Below are 21,806 nucleotides of genomic sequence, written 5' to 3'. Positions count from 1 at the left end.
TGTTCGCACCGATAAGAAATTAGCGGATATATCCACCAAGCCGCTTGATGAGAAAATCTTTTGTTGTTTGAGAGGTGATTTGAACATCATTGATGCTTCAAACTTGGAGTACGAACTTCTTTTGGATACATGCAAGGCATGAGCCTTTGACTAATCCTTGATATTTTCTTTCATGTTGCTATTCATATATCTTGGATATATTTGCACCCTTGCATATCATCTAACCCTTGTAGGTACTTGGATGAATCTAAATCTATGAGATTGCAACCCACTCACATCTTGAGCAAATTTCTACATCAGCAAGTCCCTACACAATGGTGGTTGAAGACAAGGAAGCACGAAACCCTTCAAACATATCCTTTGACAAATTCTATATTGAGTTTCATGATTGTCATTTTCGATACACAAGTGCTCTTCCTTGCAAGACTAACCCATGTAGGTAGATGAACTCAAATTCCAAGTGGAGCTCTCAACTCTTGATGAGCTACATCAACCTTGAGCAACCCACAAAAGTTCAACTACATGATCATGATCAACACCACCACCCATGGTATGTTATTCCATCTTAGAGAAGCTTTACTCCAAGTCATGAGTCAAATCAACTCAACAAGATGTGAATACATCAAAATGCTTAAACGAAAAATGGTAACCCCATTTTGAGCTTAAACGAGGAGTATAACCTATGATCAAGTGATCTCACTTGACTCCTAAGTTAATATACTCTAACATAGGTGACATTGTTGCCGACTAATTCTAGATGAAGTTCTCTTGTGTTCTTTTCTGTGATCTTGCATTTGTCTCATGCATATTTGTTTCCCCTTTAAAAAAACTTCATCTAGATTTCTTTTCTATTTCTTTTTGTTCTGCATTCCCTGCATCCAATTATTTGCAAATCTTTCAGTTAATTCCTTGCAAATCCTTGTGAGATCTTACTTGACTAGTGAGCTGAGGTGACAAGTGTTTTCTCTGTGATGAACTCAGTCACACCGGTTTGTTGTTTTCGGTCCAACCGAATTCTTTCGGTGCAACCAAAGCACACAACTCGGTGCCACCAATTTCACTGCAGGAAAGACAGCTTGCCACTTGTTCCTGCATTCTTTTTGATCCAGCTCCACTCAATGATTCTTGTCCTCTACCAGCATCACATTCGACTTGCTGCTTTGCTCTGTGACTCAAGGACCAAACCCTTTTGTAACAAAAATCCAGAAGAACCCTTCCTGGAAATTGATGTCAAAGGGGCAGAGAGAGATCACATCAAAGCTTAATCATTTCTATAAGGGGGAGAATACTCAGGGGGAGAGAGTTCTTCCACAAGGAGACAGGAGTATCACTTCAAAAGACCCCAGATGCTTGGTGTTCAAGAGGACAGAAGTCACATGTCTTTAAGAGGGGAAATACATGTTCATATTTGATTGTTTGCATTAGCTCTGTTTCTTTTCTTTGCTCTGATTTTCTGTTCCCTATCTTCTCGCAGTATCCCATGCTAGATTCAGGGGGAGCAAGACATCTAAGGGAAGGAAATCCTTGAATTCATTGCGCATCTTTACCTTTGGGGACATGTCTATATCCATTGGGGTACTCAGTACTCACTCTCTACATGTCATCCCAGTCTTGGTACTCTTGTGGTTTCTTTTGTTTGCTCTGGCTAGTAGTTGTATCTGTGTTATCTAACCTTGTTTACGCAGGTTCATTCCTTCCTAAGCCAACTCAAGACCACAAGGTAAGTATATGCATCACAGTCATGTGTATGAGGATATCTTGCTGATGTACATACTGTTTGCAAGGACTCATGAGCATTAAGGAACATTTCCTATAAATCACATCATTTGCTCTGATGCATACAACCAAGATACATATAACACATTGCTTACTCTGTCATGCTTATGCATTCACATGCTCCTATATTCCATATTTACATGACTGCATACATGTAGGGGGAGCCTATGCATGTTACATGTCTTTCCAAAGCTTTACTTGTTATTCTCTATATCTTTATCTAAAGCTTTGATGTATGTTGTCATCAATTACCAAAAAGGGGGAGATTGAAAGCACAAGTGCTCCCTGGGTGATTTTGGTAATTAATTTCAACATATCTCTTGTTGGACTAATACTCTTACCTAGTATGTTTCAGATAAGTTCAACAATGGAGTGGCGTGGACTAGAGGATGTGGAACCCCTTCAAGATGCTAAGGACAAAGGATTGGCTCAATCTCAAAGCACAAGACTCTACATTTTAATTTTAGTGATCCAAGATCACATTGAGTCCATAGGAAAGCTAATACTATTAAGAGGGGATGAGGTGTTGCTTAATGGCTTGCTTGCTCAAAGTGCTCAGCGATATGCTCCAAAGCCCTCAACCACTTTATCACGTCCATATATGTCCCAAACCAAAAGTCGAACTCGGCCCTACCAAATCTTTCTATCCGGCACCACCGAGTTCAGATGACATAGCCACTACCAGAAACCCTAATCAAGTCGGTCTCACCGAGATGGGCTTGCAAACTCTCTGTTGCCTATTGCAATAATTTCGGTCCCACCAAGGTACGCAATCAGTCCCACCGAGTTTGCCTGGCCAACTCTCTGTTTCGCTTATTACCCAAATCGGTCCCACCGAGTTTGTGTAATCGGTCAAACCGAGTTTAGGCTTTACCCTAACCCTAGCACATCGGTCCTACCGAGTTGATCATATTGGTCCCACCGAAATGCCTAATGGTCACATTATGAACTAAATCGGTCTGACCGAGTTTCACGATTCGGTCCCACCGAGTTTGGTAAGTTCTGTGTAACGGTTAGATTTCGTGTGGAGGCTATATATACCCCTCCACCAACTCTTCATTCGTGGAGAGAGCCATCAGAACATGCCTACACTTCCAACATACATTCTCTGAGAGAGAACCACCTACACTTGTGTTGAGGTCAAGATATTCCATTCCTACCACATAAATCTTGATCTCTAGCCTTCCCGAAGTTGCTTTCCACTCAAATCTTATTTCCACCAAATCCAAATCTTGTGAGAGAGAGTTGAGTGTTGGGGAGACTATCATTTGAAGCACAAGAGCAATGAGTTCATCATCAACACACCATTTGTTACTTCTTGGAGAGTGGTGTCTCCTAGATTGGCTATGTGTCACTTGGGAGCCTCCGTCAAGATTGTGGAGTTGAACCAAGGAGTTTGTAAGGGCAAGGAGATCGCCTACTTCATGAAGATCTACCCTAGTGAGGCAAGTCCTTCGTGGGAGACGGCCATGGTGGGATAGACAAGGTTGCTTCTTCGTGGACCCTTCATGGGTGGAGCCCTCTGTGGACTCGCGCAACTGTTACCCTTCATGGGTTGAAGTCTCCATCAACGTGGATGTACGATAGCACCACCTATCGGAACCACGAATAAAAAATCTCCGTGTCTCCAAATTGCATTTGCACACTCCAATCCCATCCCTTTACATTCTTGCAATTTGCATGCTTTACTTTCCGCATGCTCCTAGGGGGATAGATTGGTAGGAAAAGACCATCGCTCGTCCCCGACCGCCACTCATAAGGAAGACAATCAAAAAATAAATCATGCTCATCACATAATGGTTCACCATACGTGCATGCTACGGGAATCAAAAACTTTAACACAAGTATTTATCAAATTCGCAATTACTCCACTAGCATCACTCTAATATCATGATCTTCATAGCTCAAAACAATCATAAAGAATCAAACTTCTCATAGTATTCAATGCACTTTATATGAAAGTTTTTAGTATATCCCTCTTGGATGTCTATCATATTAGGACTAAATTTATAAGCAAAGCAAATTACCATGCTATTTAGAGACTCTCAAACTAATATAAGTGAAGCATGATAGTTGAACAATTTCTATAAAATAAAACCATCATCGTGCTCTAAAAAGATATAAGTGAAGCACTAGAGCAATATTGCCTAGCTCAAAAGATATAAGTGAAGCACATAGAGTATTCTAATAAATCACGATTCATGTGTGCCCCTCTCAAAAGGTGTGTACACCAAGGATGATTGTGGCAAAATAAAAAGCAAAGACTCGGATCATACAAGACGCTCCAAGTAAAAACATATCATGTGGTGAATAAAAATATAGCCTCAAGTAAAGTAACCGATAGACGAAGACGAAAGAGGGGATGCCTTCCGGGGCATCCCCAAGCTTAGGCGCTTGGTTGTCCTTGAATATTACCTTGGGGTGCCTTGGGCATCCCCAAGCTTAGGCTCTTGCCACTCCTTATTCCATATTCCATCAAATCCTTACCCAAAACTTGAATACTTCACAACACAAAACTCAAAAAAAAATCTCATAAGCTCCGTTAGTATAAGAAAATAAATCACCACTTTATGGTACTGTTGTGAAATTGTTCTTTATTTATATTGGTGTAATATCTACTATATTCCAACTTTTCCATGGTTCATACCCCCCGATACTACCCATAGATTCATCAAAATAAGTAAACAACACAAAGAAAACAGAATTTGTCAAAAACAGAACAGTTTGTAGCAATCTGTAACTCTCGAATACTTCTGTAACTCCACAAATTCTGAAAAATAGGAAAACCTGGGAAATTTGTGTACCAATCCAGTGCTAAAATAATCAGATCAAAAGCTCGCTTCTGTGAATGACGAAAATTATTTTCCTGGGCGCAAAAGTTTCTGTTTCTCAGCAAGATTAAAACAACTATCACCGTAAGCTATCCAAAAGGTCTTACTTGGAACAAACACTAATTAAAACACAAAACCACATCTAACCAGAGGCTAGAAGAATTATTTATTGAAAAACAAGAACAAAAAGAAAAGAACAAAAATAAAATTGGGTTGCCTCCCAACAAGCGCCATTGTTTAACGCCCTTAGCTAGGCATAAAAACACGAATAGATCTAGGTATTGTCATCTTTGGTATGCAATCCATAAGTGCCTCTCATAATAGATTCATATGGTAATTTAATTTTGTTTCTAGGAAAGTTTTCCATGCCCTTCCTTAATATAAATTGAAATCTAATGTTTCCTTCTTTCATATCAATAATTGCACCAATCGTTCTAAGGAAAGGTCTACCAAGAATAATAGGACATGTAGTATTGCAATCTATATCAAGAACAATGAAATCTACGGGCACATAATTCCTATTTGCAACAATAGGAACATCATTAATCCTTCTCATAGGTTTCTTAATAGTGGAATCCGCAAGATGCAAATTTAAAGAACAATCATCCAATTCACAGAAACCTAACACATCACATAAAGTTTTTGGAATTGTGGAAACGCTAGCACCCAAATCACACAAAGCATGGCACTCATAATCTTTACCCTTAATCTTAATAGTAGGTTCCCACTCATCATAAAGTTTTCTAGGGATAGAAACTTCTAATTCAAGCTTTTCTTCAAAAGATTGTGTCGGCGTACTAGAGTAGGGGTACCCTAGTATCCTGAACTCGTGCACGGGCAGTTGCAGCGCCTCGCGGCAAGGCTTGCCGGGCGACCACCAAGATCCTCCGTGGTTCCTTTGGAGCCATTCAAGAACAAAGTATTTAAGCCCAGGAGACAAGGTCCCAGCAAGAGGAGCTTGCCGGGAAGGCCAACCAAGGCATTTCAAGGAACTTGCCGGTGAGCGACAAGCTTCCGGACCCGACAAGGCAACGGCCGCGGCAAGGCGCTTGCCGCGGTAGGCGGCCACTCTGTGCCCACGCTCCAGCGCATCCACCAACGTGTCGCTCTAGGGGCCTTTCCAGGCGCGCGTGGCAGGAGGCTGTGCAGCCAGCGGTGCGCGGTGGCATGCGAAGCTGACAAGATCGCCATCGTGGCGAGCGGTGGCGCCCCTGACGGTCCTTTTCTGCACTGTTTGGGCTACACAGACGGGCATTTAATGCCCTTGTCCCCTGCCGTCAGGGTTAGGTAGGAAACACTGTACAAGTAACTGTACCAACCACCTCTCTTTTTACATTTGTACCCTTGTTTACGTTGCCACCTGTCGGTGACCCCTTGAGCATATAAAAGGAGGCCCATGCGCAATGTAGAGAGGGTTCGGATCATTCAGAAGCCAGAAAAACACTTAGCTCTCTCGAGCAACAACACAATACAATCAGACAAGCAGCAGTAGGAGTATTATCTCTCCGGAGAGCTCCGAAGCTGGGTAAACTGCTCGTGTGCTTCGCCTCGATCTGCTCTTCGTGCGACCTCCGCCCCCCACCGAACCGAAAGGGGCCACGGTCCGCCGGCCCCATAGGTGTTCGTGGATCAGTTTCCCCGACATCTTTGGCGCGCCAGGTAGGGGGCGTCGAGGTTGTGTGAACCTGATCCGGCGTTCACACGAGCTAGATCTTCATTTTCTTCATCAACATGCCACCGAAGAAGAAGGCTTCGGAGGCAGCTGTTCCGTCCACGTCGATCCCACCGCCACCGGAGCAAACGGGTGGTGGGGTAGACGTCAGCGGAAGGACGGACATCGACGAGGAAGCTCATGACGCTGCCAGGTCCAAGGGCAAGGCAGCGCAGACCTCGACATCCGCGCTTGTTCCGCGCCCATCTCAGGAGGCGCAGGACCGACAGCGTCATGGTACTCGCAGTACCATACGTTTGTTGGGCCAAGATCAAGCTGGTGGATCCCGGGGCGCTCAAGACCAGCATGCACGCCAGCATACTAGCACGAGCGAGACACGGTCGCCCGAACGGGATGATGCTCCTTCTAACATAGTTAGAAGTCCGAGCACATCCCGCTCCTCACGCCGTCCGCCACTGCCACCCACCACTCCGGCAGAAGCTTTGACGCGAGCTCAACTGCTCCTAGATTACCCTCCGACGTCGGACAAGATCGACGAATGGAGGGCCACCATTCAGAGTCTCATCGGCTATGCCAACGGCGACACTCCGCGGCAGCGACGCATTCAGAGTCTCATCGGCTATGCCAACAGCGACACTCCACGGCAACCGAGCGCGTCGCTGCCGCGGCAGGGTTGCCAGGCGCGAGCCGGTGGCGACGAAACTAGTGGAGGTGCAACCACCATGCAATCACCACCCCGAAGGCCAAGATCGCCGACTCGTCGGATTCACCTCGACAGCGACTCCACCGCATCGTCGGATCCACGAGCTCGTCGCGATCAGCGCCAAGTTCTTCATGATCGACAGCAAGAAGACGCTCGTACTCGCATCGAGCGCCGAAGAGAAGCGCGACGTCAATCTGACAAGCGCGCTGGGCCTTCTGTTGACATGCATGCGCCAGGGGAACCAGGCGATCTACCGTACGCGGTAGGTTGCCCTGCGTTCACTCGTGAACTGCGGCAAGTCCAGTGGCCCAGCACGAAGAACTTCAAGCCAGACGTACCGGAGAAGTATGACGGCAAGACGCATCCGTCGGAGTTCCTCAGCATCTACACCATTGCGGTGCAGGCTGCCGGGGGACGGGACGACAAGATCCTTGCCAACTACTTCCCGCTGGTGCTCAAGTCCAACGTCAGATCCTGGCTCATGCACTTGCCGGACAACTCCATATCCTCTTGGGCCGATCTATGCCATCAGTTTGTCGGCGCCTTCACAGGCGGCCACAAGCCTCACGGCCAAGAGAGTGACCTTCATCTTCTCGCCAAGAAGGAAGGAGAACCCCTGCGCAAGTACATTCAGAGATTCAGCAGTGTACAGCACAACATCCCAGACGTCCACCCTGTCACGGTGATCAGCGCGTTCCATCAGAACGTGCGAAACCGCAGGATGCGGGAGGAAGTGGCGATGTGCAAGATCAGACACGTCAGTGAGCTATATGCCCTAGCCGACAAGTGTGCACGTGCTGAGGAAGGGAGGAGACTCCCTGGAGAGAACATAGGAGCAGGAGGATCTAACAGTGATGATGCTGCCCCGGCAAAGAAAAACCGGTGGCGGAATAACAGGAAAAAGAAAGGCAAAGAGGTGCTAGCCGTTGAGTAGTCCGGCAAAGAAGCCAAAGCTGGTAACTCCGGCAAGGAGGTTGCCGCAGCTGTGGCAGTTGCCGACAAGCAGGACGGCACCAACAAGCAGTACTGCAAAATCCACCGCACTAAGGGCCACGACCTCCAGAGCTGCAAGAAAGTTGAGCAGCTTGTTGAGCAACAGAAAGCTGAATACGAGCGGCGCGACAAGGAGAAAGCCCAGGAAGGTGCTGGAGGATCCAGCAAGAAACGTCCCGGCCGAGGAGGACGCCGCGGCAAGGCCAAGCAGCGGCAAGGAGACAGACCTCCTCGCGGCCGCGACAAGGATGAAGATGACGACGACGATGAAGACATGGATGGTGAGGAGACAGATGAGCAGGAGTTCCAGAAAGCCACAGAGGTCATGTGCGTTGACGGTGGTGCTTCTCTGCATATTTCGCACCGCCAGCTCAAGCAGTGGGTGCGGGAAGTTAATGCAGCAGAACCACCCGTCGAGTCACGCAAGCCTCTGAAATGGTCCAGCACGCCTATCATCTTTGATATTGAGGACCACCCTGATCGCATAACTGCGGTCGGGTGCTTGCCGATGTTGGTTTCACCAACTATCCGCAACCTCAAGGTCACTAAGATGTTAGTTGATGGCGGGGCCGGCTTGAATCTGATCTCCTCCGCGGTGCTCCAGAAACTCCAGATCCCTGACAGTGAGCTCGAAGAAACCGGTACATTTCAAGGAATCAACCCGGGAAGGAGCAAGCCGAAGGGAAAGATCACGTTGCCGGTAACATTTGGCAGCGAATTGAACTTCAGGACTGAGAGGGTCACTTTTGACGTTGCTGACTTCCCATTGCCTTACAATGGGATACTCGGCCATCCAGCACTCGCCAAATTCATGGCAGCCTCTCACTATGCCTACAACATGCTCAAGATGCCAGGCCCGATAAGTGTCATCTCTGTCCCTGGCGACAAGAAGGATGCTCTTATCTGTGCCGACAAGATCTACCGGGAAGCAACAGCCGCAACAGATCGCAAGTCACTTGCCGCTGAAGCTCCAGGGGGGAAGAAGAAGACCAAGTCCGGCAAGAGCTCTGATGCCCACTCCGGCAAGCGCACCTCTTCGGGGTGTTGCGCTACCATCGAGGACGCACCATCGAGCTCCACCGGCAAGTGTAAGAAGGTAATGGCAGCTCCACCTGAGACCAAGAAGGTGCCCGCCAAGGAGGACGGCACTGGTGGTACCTTCACCATCAGTGCCACTCTCGACCCTAAATAGGAAAGCGCGCTCGTTGCTTTCCTGCGGGCGAATGTCGATGTGTTTGCATGGCAACCGTCTGACATCCCCGGTGTTCCCAGGAAAGTAATTGAGCACCACCTTGCCGTCTGTCCTCATGCGCGGCCCGTCAAGCAGAAAGTCAGGAAACAGGCAGTGGAGCGCCAAGAATTCATCGCAGAAGAAATCAAGAAGTTGGAGGCAGCGGGCCTTGTCAGAGGGGTGCTCCATCCTACATGATTGGCCAATCCTGTAGTCGTGCGCAAGGCAAACGGGAAATGGAGGCTTTGTATCGACTTTACCGATGTTAATAAAGCTTGTCCTAAAGACCCATTTCCCTTTCTGCGCATCGACCAGATTGTTGACTCCACGGCCGGGTGTGATTTGCTTTCATTTCTTGATGCATACTCAGGATACCATCAGATCTTCATGGCAGAAGAGGATGAGGAGAAGACCGCATTCATCACCCCGTGTGGCACGTACTGTTTCGTACGGATGCCTTTCGGTTTGAAGAATGCTGGTTCAACATTTGCAAGGGTAGCCCACCACGCTTTTGAGCCGCAGATGCACAGGAATGTGGAAGCATACATGGATGACATAGTGGTCAAGAGCAAGGACAGGGCGACCCTGATTCAAGATTTGGACGAAACATTTGCAAATCTGCGCAAGATCAACCTCAAGCTTAACCCCGAGAAGTGCGTGTTTGGAGTACCCTCCGGCAAGCTTCTCGGGTTCTTCGTGTCGCAGCGGGGAATTGAAGCCAATCCCGACAAGATCAAGGCCATTGAGCAGATCGAAGCACCAAGGTGCGTCAAGGATGTACGAAGACTTGCCGGATGCGTGGCTGCTCTCAGCAGGTTTATCTCTAGATCTGCTGAGCGCACCCTGCCATTTTTCAAAATATTGAAAAAGGCAGGTCCAATGAAATGGACTCCGGAGGCGGAGGCTGCGCTGCAGGACTTGAAGAAATACTTGTCCTCCACCCCAACACTTGTCGCACCTAAGCCACAAGAGAAGTTGCTGCTGTATATAGCGGCAACCAATCAAGTGGTTAGTGCTACGTTAGTGGCAGAGAGAGAGGCAGATGCAACCACGGCAGACGCGTCCAGCGACAAGCAGGGGGCTTCGCCGACAAGCTCTGGTCCCGACAAGGATGGATCTGCGCAGGAGCATGATAAGATGCAGAAGAGAATGGTGCAGCGCCCAGTTTACTTTGTCAGTTCCCTTCTGCAGGGGGCTAGGTCAAGGTACTGTGGTGTGCAGAAATTGCTTTTCGGCCTCCTCATGGCCTCGAGAAAGCTGCGCCATTACTTCCAAGCACATGAGATCACAGTCGTCACTCGTTTTCCGCTGAGGAGGATACTGCAAAATCCCGAAGCAACAGGCAGGATTGTAGAGTGGGCGCTGGAACTGTCAAGCTTTGGCCTCAAGTTTGAAAGTACTTCAACTATCCAAAGCAGAGCATTGGCAGAATTCATAGCAGAGTGGACGCCAACGCCAGATGAAGAAATTCCAGAGACAAGCATCCCCGTCAAGGAAGCGAGCAAAGAGTGGCTGATGTACTTTGATGGTGCCTTCTCGCTGCAAGGCGCCGGTGCGGGCGTGCTGCTTGTCGCACCCACCGGAGAGCATCTCAAGAACGTAGTCCAGATGCACTTTCCCAAGGAGCAAGCAACCAACAATACTGTAGAGTATGAAGGATTGCTTGCCGGTCTCAGGATCGCAGCAGACCTTGGGATCAAGAAGCTCATTGTTAGGGGTGACTCACAACTTGTCGTCCGCCAAGTGAACAAGAATTATCAGAGTCCGTTGATGGAAGCATATGTTGATGAAGTGAGAAAGCTGGAAGAGCACTTTGACGGCCTGCAGATGGAGCATGTTCCGAGAGCTCAGAATGACATTGCTGATGGCCTGTCAAAGTGCGCCGCGCTAAAGTTACCTGTGGAACCAGGGATCTTTGTGCTCAAGCTGACTCAACCATCTGTAACACCATCAACTGGACAAAACAAGAAGAGAAAGTTGATTTCTGGTGACTATTTTCCGGCAGAGCTCCCTGAAGCCGCCGCCAAGAAGGTCCCCAAAATCAACGCCAAGAGTGCTGAGGAGCAGTCTGCTCCGGCAAGCCTTATGGTTTGTTCCGTCGTAGTAGACGCTCCCGACAAGCTTCGCTCCGGCAAGCTTGCCGGGGGACATCAAGCTCCGGCAGAGCCGTAGGTTCTCGCCGTAGAAGCGGATGTTCCCGCAGCAGCATATGTGCCTTTAGTCCTTGTTGTCGAGCCACAAGCTCCAGCATGGGCACAGTAGATTGTCCATTTCCTTCAAACAGGAGAACTTCCCGAAGAACAAGAAGAAGCGGAAAAAGTAGCCCGACAGTCAAGTATGTACCAGTTTGTTGACAGCACACTGTACATAAGAAGACTCAACGGTGTGAAATTGAAGTGTGTTTGCCGGGAAGACGGACAAAAGCTGTTGGCAGAGATACACGGAGGCATATGTGGTCACCACATTGGCGCAAGAGCACTTGCCGGCAAAGCGTTCCGGCAAGGTTTCTTTTGGCCGACAGCCCTCCAGGATGCAACTGCACAAGTAACCAAGTGTGAAGTGTGCCAGTTCCATTCCAAACAGATACACCAGGCAGCTCAAGCTCTCCAGACGATCCCTTTATCCTGGCCATTTTCGGTCTGGGGGCTCAACATCCTCGGCCCCTTTCCCCGAGCTGTCGAGGGCTTTGAGTACTTGTACGTTGCAATCGACAAGTTCACAAAGTGGCCGGAAGTGGAACCAGTAAGGAAGGTGACAGCACAGTCAGCAATCAAGTTCTTCAGGTCGATTGTTTGCCATTTCGGGATCCCTAACAGGATCATCACTGACAACGGCACGCAATTCACGAGCCGCACCTTCATGCAGTATGTCCAAGATCTTGGCGCCAAGATCTGCTTCGCTTCTGTTGCTCATCCGAGAAGCAACGGTAAAGCGGAGAGGGCCAATGCTGAAGTGCTGCGCGGGCTCAAGACCAGAACTTTCGACAGGCTGCACAAGTGCGGAAGAAACTGGATCGAGGAGCTGCCGGTGGTTCTTTGGTCGATCAGAACGACGCCAAATCGAGCCACTGGCCAGACACATTTCACTCTAGTCTATGGAGCAGAGGCAGTTCTCCCCACGGAACTCGTATACGGATCACCTCGAGTGCTCGCTTATGATGAGCTTGAGCAAGAGCAGCTGCGACAAGATGACGCGTTGCTCCTTGAGGAGGATCGTCTTCAGGCTGCTGTACGAGCTGCTCGATACCAGCAAGCTTTGCGCCGCTACCATAGCCGCAAAGTTAATGCCAGAAGCTTCGAGGAAGGTGACCTTGTTCTTCGGCGCGTTCAGTCCACCAAGAATTCCAACAAGTTGACGCCGAAGTGGGAAGGCCCTTACCGGGTGAAACGAGTCACTAGGCCTGGCGCTGTCCACCTTGAGACCGAAGATGGCACTCCGGTGAGCAACTCCTGGAACATTGAGCATCTTCGTAAGTTTTACCCGTAGGGCGCGGTTGCCGGAACCCGTTCCGGCAACCACCTTTTGTACGAGTCTTGCCGATGTTGCATGTAATCCTTTGTACAAAGCCGGGCACAGATCCCGTGCATAAGTAAAGCTCATGTGCTTCGCACATCTTGTCAATTCCATGCATTATATTCTTTCTTGCATGCGTTATCTGACACTTTGTGCAGCACCTACCCCCGGTAAGCAATAACGAGCCGGAAGGCTCCATATCTTTATTTTCTCTTCTTTCTTTTTCTCAACAAAGGAAAGGAAGGTACCCTCGCACACAAGTTTCCCGGGGGGAAAGGAGAAGATAATGGTATGGACCAGGCGTCGTTTAAGGAAGTTTTTCGCCTTGCCGGGAAGCAAACGACAGAAAAGCTAAGTTGCCAAAGTTTGAGCAATTAGTTTTAAATTTTTAAGTTATCTTCCTTGAACGACCGTGCTTTGTATGGAAAAACTGTGCGCGGAGGAACCAACTCGTAGCTAGTTGCGCCCTTACTTTGTTTCGAGTCCGCTCAACAACTTAAGTGTGCTGCAACTAGTCGCGACAAGGTTTCTTGTCGGAAGCAGCACCGCCAGCAGGCTGCTGACGTCCCGCACTCAGCGCTCGCAGCTCGGGTGCCTGCGCCGACAAGTTCCCTAAAAGCGTAGGGTAAAAACATACAAAGGAAGGAATCTAGTAAAGGAAATAACATAGCAATTGATAACAGAAATAGAGTTATATTACAAAATAACTTGTCACAGCTCTAACAGATTGATCTTATAATATGGCTAGGAGCGATAAGGAGAAAGAGAAAACGGGTGGCCTAGTCTACGCGATCGCCCTCAACCCTCTTGATCTCGCTCACCTTGTCCACAATGGGTGCGACAAGGGCCTTGAGCGCATCCAGATCGGCGTCAGGAGGCAAGGACCTGAGGACGTTGGTGATGTTGAGGCCTGGGTTGCGGAAGGCCACCTTCATCAGCACCTTCTGGAGAGCCCCCGCGCAAATCCTGCGCGACTCGTCGGCCAGCTGCTTTGGGATCCTCTCCCGGAGTCGCTGGAGTGTCGTCGCCACGCCCTTGAAGAACAGGCTGAGCTTGGCGCTGGGTTGGAGATGCTCGTCGGAAGGATACCCAAAGTCCTCCATCCCCAGCTGCGCCAGCTCCCCGTTGATGACTGCGGCGATATTCACCAGACCCTCGGTCCAATGCTCCACCGTCTCCCTAAATGAGTTCTGGGTAACAGCAATGCTCGCCAGCAGCGCCTTGTCGGCCTTGATCTTCTCCGACAAGGTCACCTCTCGCTCCTTGGCGGCGTCCAGCGTCTGAGTCAGCGTAGCCAGCTTCAACTCGAGATCCGTGTTAGAGTCCTTGGCGGCGCTGAGCTCCCTGCTCCTTTCAGCGAGAAGACCCTACAGCTCACCATGAGCAGCAGCATCCTTCTCGCGCTCACGCTTGAGCACAGCAAGCTCCTCGCCACTCGTCTTGAGGTTGGCCTCCAACTGCGTCACCCTCGTCTCCAGCTCCTTCTTGGCGGCCTCTGTAGTTGCGGCAGCATCCCTTGCTTCCTTGAGAGCCCCGCCAAGTGTTTCCTCGCGCGCGACAAGCTCCTCCTCGTAGCTGTCAAGGTTGGCCTTCCGCTGCACCAACTCGCCTTCTCGCGCGGACTGCTTCTCGGCAGCAAGCCTTTGTTCCTCCTCAGCTTCGGCCTTCTCGAGAAGGAAGGTTGTACGCTCCTCGGCGAGTCGCTCCCGCTCCTGTGCCAGGGACCGGAGGGCTTCTTGATTGAGGCCCCGGAGCTCCTCCGCGAGTTTCTCCATATCGACTCCCGCCCTCACGACAAGCGCTTCCCGGGAAGCCAGCTTGGCTTGTCGTGCGCGGTAGAGTGACAGCAGCTTCCGCAGCAGTTGCTCCTCCTCAGGCTCGCCACTGCTGCTGCTTGGCGCAACGACCAACGACAGCCCGGCGGAGGCGAGCAGCTCCTCATCGAAAGCTTCTCCTTCGACCGGCGCCCTAGAGCTCGACGCCCAGGGAAGCTTGATGAAGATACCGTCACCGGCCTTCAAGTAGGCACCGGGCTGGGGCTCTTCGGAGCCTGGCTCCGCGGCAGCGGTGGAGGGATCGGCGGTCGGCGCAGCGCCTGGCGCTCCTGCGGCCTCAGGGCCGTCAGTGCAATCGCCCGACCCCTCGCCAGCTTCTGCGGCGGCAGCCTTGGCGGCCTCTTCGCCGGCGGGCTCATCAGCACTGGCCCCTTCTCCGTTGGCAGCAGCGTCGTTGTTACTGCCACGCACGCCTTCCTCACCGGCGTCCTCAGTCTCCATTGGCTCCGCAGCAGATGGATCTGAAGAACGAAGAAGGGAGAAAAGTCAAGCAAAAATCCAAGAAAGGGAATTCAGAAGAAGAAGGGCCCAAGGGAAGATTCCAGGCGAGAAGATTACCTGTACTAGGATCTGCAGTCGCGGTCTCAACCGCCGGAGGATCACTGGTGTCGTCCCTTGCCGGAGAACTGTCCCTTGCCGGCGCGTTCTCCCTTGTCGGAGAGCGCTCCCTTGCCAGGGACTCCTCCCTTGGCGGCATAGTCGAAGCAGATGGCGCTTCGGGGGCGGCTTCCGGGCCCTCCTGGTGAGGCTGTTCTGCTCCTACACAAATCAACAAGCAAGATATCAGTAGAGAAAAGAGCACCCATGCGTGCCCGACAGCAGGAAGTAAAACCACAAACTTACGCTGGGGGCTGCGCTGGGGGCTGCTTTGGGGAGTGGCTGCAGGGTCCGTCAAGGTGGTCTCAGACACACCCCCTGCTGACACGGTGGGATCATCTTCGATGACAATCACCGGAGCCTTGGCTCTCTTCGCCGCTCTCTGGGCCAGCGTCCTGAAAAGGAATGGGTTCAGATTGAAGAAAGTCAGAGACAAGATAAAAGCAACAAGATTGGAGAACTACAAGAACACCAAAGAAACTTACTCTTCTTCCTCCTCGTCGGAGCTGAGCGCGGAGAGATCGAAGTCCGGCTCCCCTCCGGTGTGGCGAGGCAGAGGAGTAGGATCCCTTGCCCGCTTGGCAGGAGCGATGGCGGTGGACCGGGAAGATCCCGCTCCAGTTGCAGCAGCAGCGTGAGGCGCTCCCGCGGCAACATTGCTTGCTGCGGTAGAGCGTGTCGCGCGGCTTGGCGGCTGTTGGCTCGTTTTCCACCCCGCTACGTCCCCGGCCCTGCGGAGACGCCTTCTTGGCGGGGCCGGCGGCTCCGCCTGCGGCAAGCTGTCTGAAGGCTCGGGCTCTTCCTCGCCGGCCTCGCTCGGCTCAGCTTCAGGGCCGGCAAGATCTTCATCACCGGCAAACTCCTCGCGCTCGGCAAGGCTTGCCGCCTCTGCCGCCTCTGCCTCCTCTACGGTGAACCCGAACGCGCCCGCCGCAGCTGCTGCCGCAGCCTCTTCCGCCCTAGTGGCGATGCGCTGCAGCTCCGCGTCGGTAGTGTCGCAGGTGAGGCTCTTCTGTTCGTCGGCGTGGACCGGCACATCTACCAAGTCGTCGAAGAACGCCTGCACAACGTCATCTGCAGGTTCTTGCCAAGTTGGAACGATTCCGTGGGAATCGCACAACGGCATCATGGCGCGGATCCGGTCAAGCGATGAATTATTGCACAATGGAACGACGCTCCTCGGCAAAACGAATGGGTGCTGGGGGTCACGTTTGAACAGCTCCAGAAGCATTGCATCCAACTCCAGGACGGTGAAGTTGAAGTTGAGACCTGGACGCAGCCGCATTATATCCACCGAGTTCTTGAACTCCCAGGCGGGTCTCCCCCTCTCCTGCAGGGGGGCGATGCGGCGGCAAAGGAAGTCTGCGCCAACTGCGCCCACAGTGAGCCCGGCAAGCCTGAGGTGAAGGATCCGGTTGATGGCGATCTTCAATCTGTCGTCTTCCGGGGCCACGTTGCTCCAATCGTTGCCGTGCACGATTGGGGCTTGGCGCAGGGCAGTGAACGGCTGCGGGTCCTCCTCGACGATCCAGCACCACTCCGCTCTCCACTCCTCCCATTTGCTGCGAAGCTCACCCTCCAGATACGCTTCCTTCTTGCCGACTCTCAAGATCCAGGCGATCACCCCGGCAAGTGGCTCTCCTCTCTCGACCCGAGGCATGAAGAAGTGGCGGAAAAGGGCTACATTGGGGTGGACTCCGACAAAGTTTTCGCACAAATGTGCGAAAACTACCATGGTCAGAACGGCATTGGGGGTGAAATCAAGGAGGCGGAGCCCGTAGGTGTTCATTATGTCGTAGAAGAACTCCGAGAAGGGCGGGCAGAGCCCGCAATAGAAGAACAGCGTGAAGAATGGGTACCCGTTTGGAGCCAGTTCCGAAGCGGCGGCCGGGAGTACCCTCGTGCGCGGATGCGCTCGCGTCTCCGTCGACCAGAAGAGGTAGTAGTACTCCCTCAGCTCCTGCGCACCGAGCTGAGGGGAGAAGATCGCCCGCTCCTTCCGCAGCGCCGCGAGCCGCTGCGCCTCAGCCGACTTCACGCCCTTCCCCTTGTCGGCTTTCGGAGCCATGGCGGAGGTGGTGGGGGAGGTCGACGGCGTTGGTGATGCTGGTGGCAATGGGGGGCGGAGCGCTGCTCTCTCTCGGCTTCGAGAAGAAGGGGGGAGCGGCGGAGGTTTACGAAGATGGAGTAGTAGCAACCAGCGGGGGGGAACAAACTGCCCCTGTTTCCCCTGCTTATAAAGAGGAAGGGGGCGGACGTTTCGCCCTTCCGAATAAAGAATCCACCCACGATCTCTCCCACGACGCCGCATTCGACGCGTGCCATTGGGGAGGGCGCAGTGGATACGGAGTAAGATACGGCGTGGCCCAGGTCGCGTGTGCCCGTGCCCTGTTTTGGGCCTGGCCCAACAGCGCTCGGCACCATGTGTGGCCCAGGCCCGGGGGCTCCTGTCGGCGTACTAGAGTAGGGGTACCCTAGTATCCCGAACTTGTGCACGGGCAGTTGCAGCGCCTCGTGGCAAGGCTTGCCGGGCGACCGCCAAGATCCTCCGTGGTTCCTTTGGAGCCATTCAAGAACAAAGTATTTAAGCCCAGGAGACAAGGCCCCGGCAAGAGGAGCTTGCCGGGAAGGCCAACCAAGGCATTTCAAGGAACTTGCCGCAACGCGCCGCGCGTCCCGGCAAGGCCCAGTGAGCGACAAGCTTCCGGACCCGACAAGGCAACGGCCGCGGCAAGGCGCTTGCCGCGGCAGGTGGCCACTCTGTGCCCACGCTCCAGCGCATCCACCAACGTGTCGCTCTGGGGGCCTTTCCAGGCGCGCGTGGCAGGAGGCTGTGCAGCCAGCGGTGCGCGGTGGCATGCGAAGCTGACAAGGTCGCCATCGTGGCGAGCGGTGGTGCCCCTGACGGTCCTTTTCTGCACTGTTTGGGCTACACAGATGGGCATTTAATGCCCTTGTCCCCTGCCGTCAGGGTTAGGTAGGAAACACTGTACAAGTAACTGTACCAACCACCTCTCTTTTTACATTTGTACCCTTGTTTACGTTGCCACCTGCCGGTGACCCCTTGAGCATATAAAAGGAGGCCCATGCGCAACATAGAGAGGGTTCGGATCATTCGGAAGCCAGAAAAACACTTAGCTCTCTCGAGCAAGAACACAATACAATCAGACAAGCAGCAGTAGGAGTATTATCTCTCCAGAGAGCTCCGAAGCTGGATAAACTGCTCGTGTGCTTCGCCTCGATCTGCTCTTTGTGCGACCTCCGCCCCCCGCCGAACCGAAAGGGGCCACGGTTCGCCGGCCCCATAGGTGTTCGTGGATCAGTTTCCCCGACAGATTGCATCATAGCATCAACGATATGTTTGGTAAAAGCTTTGTGTTGATTATAAGCATGAGGAGAATTCAACATGGATTGTAACAAGGAAATACAAATCTATTAAAGAACAATTATCACAATTAAATTCATCTAAATCCAAAAGAGTGGGTTCGTTGCTACTTAATGTCTTGACCTCTCCAATCCCACTTTTATCAATTTTTGCATCAAGATCTAAAAACTCTGAATCACTGGGATGCCTTTTAACTAAAGTTGACTCGTCTCCAGTCCCATCTTTATCAAGATTTGTATTGGAAAACAAAGATTCAATAGGAGTCACATCAATCACTTTAAGATCTTCATCATTATTTTCATGAAAACTAGAAGAACACGCTTTTACAAACAAATCTCATTTAGCACGCATCTTAGTGGTTCTTTCTTTGCACTCATCAATGGAAATTCTCATGTCTTTGAGAGACTCATTAATATAATGCTTGGGTGGAATAGATCTAAGTTTCAAAGAATCAACATCAAGAGAAATTCTATCCACGTTCCTAGCCAAGTCATCAATCTTGAGTATGTTCAATCAAAGCATTGAAATTATTTTTGTGAACTCATAAATTCTTTAACACTAGTCCAAAAATAAGAGGGAATCTTATTATAATTTCCATAAGAGTTGTTGTAGGAATTACCATAATTATTAGAGGAATTACTAGGAAATGGCCTAGGATTAAAATTACCTCTATACGCGTTATTACTAAAATTATTCCTACCAACAAAATTCACATCCATAGATTCATTATTATTCTCAATCAAAGTAGACAAAGGCATATCATTAGGATCAATATAAGCACTCTTGCTAGCAAATAATTTCATAAGTTCATCCATCTTTCCACTCAAAACATTAATCTCTTCAATCGCATGCACTTTTTTACTAGTGGAAGATCTTTCGGTGTGCCATTGAGAATAATTAACCATAATATTATCTAGGAGTTTAGTAGCTTCTCCTAAAGTAATTTCCATAAAAGTTCCTCCTTAAAAGATTTCTAGAAGCAAAATTCAATCCGGCATAAAGTTTGTATAATCATCCACAAATTCAAACCATGAGTAGGGCAATTTTGTATCATCAATTTCATCCTCTCCCAAGATTGTGCAACATGTTCATGATCAAGTTGCTTAAAATTCATAATATCGTTCCTAAGGGAGATGATCTTAGCGGAGGAAAATACTTAGAGATAAAAGCATCTTTACACTTATTCCATGAATCAATACTATTTTTAGGCAAAGATGAAAACCAAGTTTTAGCATGATGTCTAAGTGAAAACGGAAATAGCTTCAATTTAACAATATCATTATCCACATCTTTCTTCCTTTGCATATCACATAAATCAACAAAATTGTTTTGATGGGATGTGGCATATTCACTAGGATGGCTGGAAAATTGATCTTTCATAACAAGATTCAGCAAAGTGGCATTAATTTCACAAGATTCCGTACTAGTGGCGGTAGCAATCGGAGTACTAATAAAATCATTGTTATTGGTGTTGGAAAATCACAAAATTTGGTATTCTCTTGAGCCATTGTGACAAAGTAATCAATCCAACACACGAGCACACAAAAAGCAAGTGAAGAAGATGAATGGAAGAGGGGCAAAGAAAAGGAAAATATTTTCGGAAATCATTTTACAAGTGGGGGAGAGAAAAATGAGAGGAAAATGGTGAATAATGTAATGCAAGAGATGAGAGTTTATGATGGGTACTTGGTATGTCTTGACTTGGCATAGATCTCCCCGGTAACAGTGCCAGAAATTCTTCCTGCTACTTCTTGAGCTTGCGTTGTTGTTTCCCTTGAAGAGGAAAGCGTGATGTAGCAAAGTAGAGATAAGTATTTCCCTCAGTTTGAGAATGAAGGTATCAATCCAGTAGGAGACAACGCACAAATCACCGAATACCTGCACAAACAATCAAACAAACTTGCACCCAACGTGATAAAGGGGTTGTTAATCCCTTCACAGTTACTTGCAAAAGTGAGATCTGATGGAGATGGATAAGTGATAAAGTAAATATTTTTGGTATTTTAGGTTTGTAGATCGAAAAGTAAAAGATTGCAAGAATAGTAGATTGGAAACTAATACTGTAGATCAGAAACTTGTCTGATGGAAACTAGACCTGGGGCCATATGTTTCACTAGAGGCTTCTCACAAGATAGCAAATAATACGATGGGTGAACAAATTACTATCGAGCAATTGATACAAAAGCGCAGAGTTATGACGATATCTAAGGCAATGATCATGAATATAGGCATCACGTTCGTGTCAAGTAGACCAAAACGATTCTGCATCTACTACTATTACTCCACACATCGACCGCTATCCAGCATGCATCTAGAGTATTAAGTTCATAAAGAATGGAGTAATGCATTAAGTAAGATGACATGATGTAGAGGAATTAACTCAAGCAATATGATGAAAACCCCATCTTTTTATCCTCAATGGCAATAGTACAATACGTGCCTTGCTGCCCCTACTATCATTGGGAAAGGACACTGCAAGATTGAACCCAAAGCTAAGCACTTCTCCCATTGCAAGTAAAACCAATCTAGTTGGCCAAACCAAACCAATAGTTCCAAGAGAATTACAAAGATATCAAATCATACATCTAAGAATTCGGAGAAGATTCAAATAATATTCATAGATAAGCTGACCATAAATCCACAATTCATCGGATCTTGGCAAACACACCGCAAAAAATTATTACATCTAATAGATCTCCAAGAACATCGAGGAGAACATGGTATTGGGAATCAAAGAGAGAGAAGAAGCCATCTAGCTAATAGTTATGGACATGTAGGTCTGTGGTAAACTACTCACGCTTCATCGGAAGGGCAATAGAGTTGATGTATAAGCCCTCCGTGATTGAATCCCCCTCCAGTAGGACACCGAAAAAGGTCCCTAGATGGGATCTCACGGTTACATAAGGTTGCGGTGCTGGAAAAGTCTTTTGATGGATGCCTCTATTGGTCTGGGGATATGTGGGAATATATAGGCGAAAAAAATAGGTCGGGAGGGTCATAGGGTGCCCACAAGGGTAGGGGCGCGCCCTACCCCCCTGGGTGCACCCTCTGTCCTTGTGGCCGCCTCGTGGCTCCTCCGACTTCATCGACAAGTCTCCTGATTGTCTTCTGGTCTAAGAAAAATCATCACGAAGGTTTCATTCCGTTTGGTATTCCTTTTTTGCGAAACTCAAAAACAAGGAAAAAATAGGAACTGGCACTAGGCTCTAGCTTAATAGGTTAGTCCCAAAAATAATATAAAATAGCATATTGATGCATATAAAACATCCA

The sequence above is a fragment of the Triticum dicoccoides genome, chromosome 3B (genome assembly GCF_002162155.2).
Source record: "Triticum dicoccoides isolate Atlit2015 ecotype Zavitan chromosome 3B, WEW_v2.0, whole genome shotgun sequence".
NCBI lineage: Eukaryota > Viridiplantae > Streptophyta > Magnoliopsida > Poales > Poaceae > Triticum > Triticum dicoccoides.
This window is presented reverse-complemented; position numbering follows the sequence as displayed.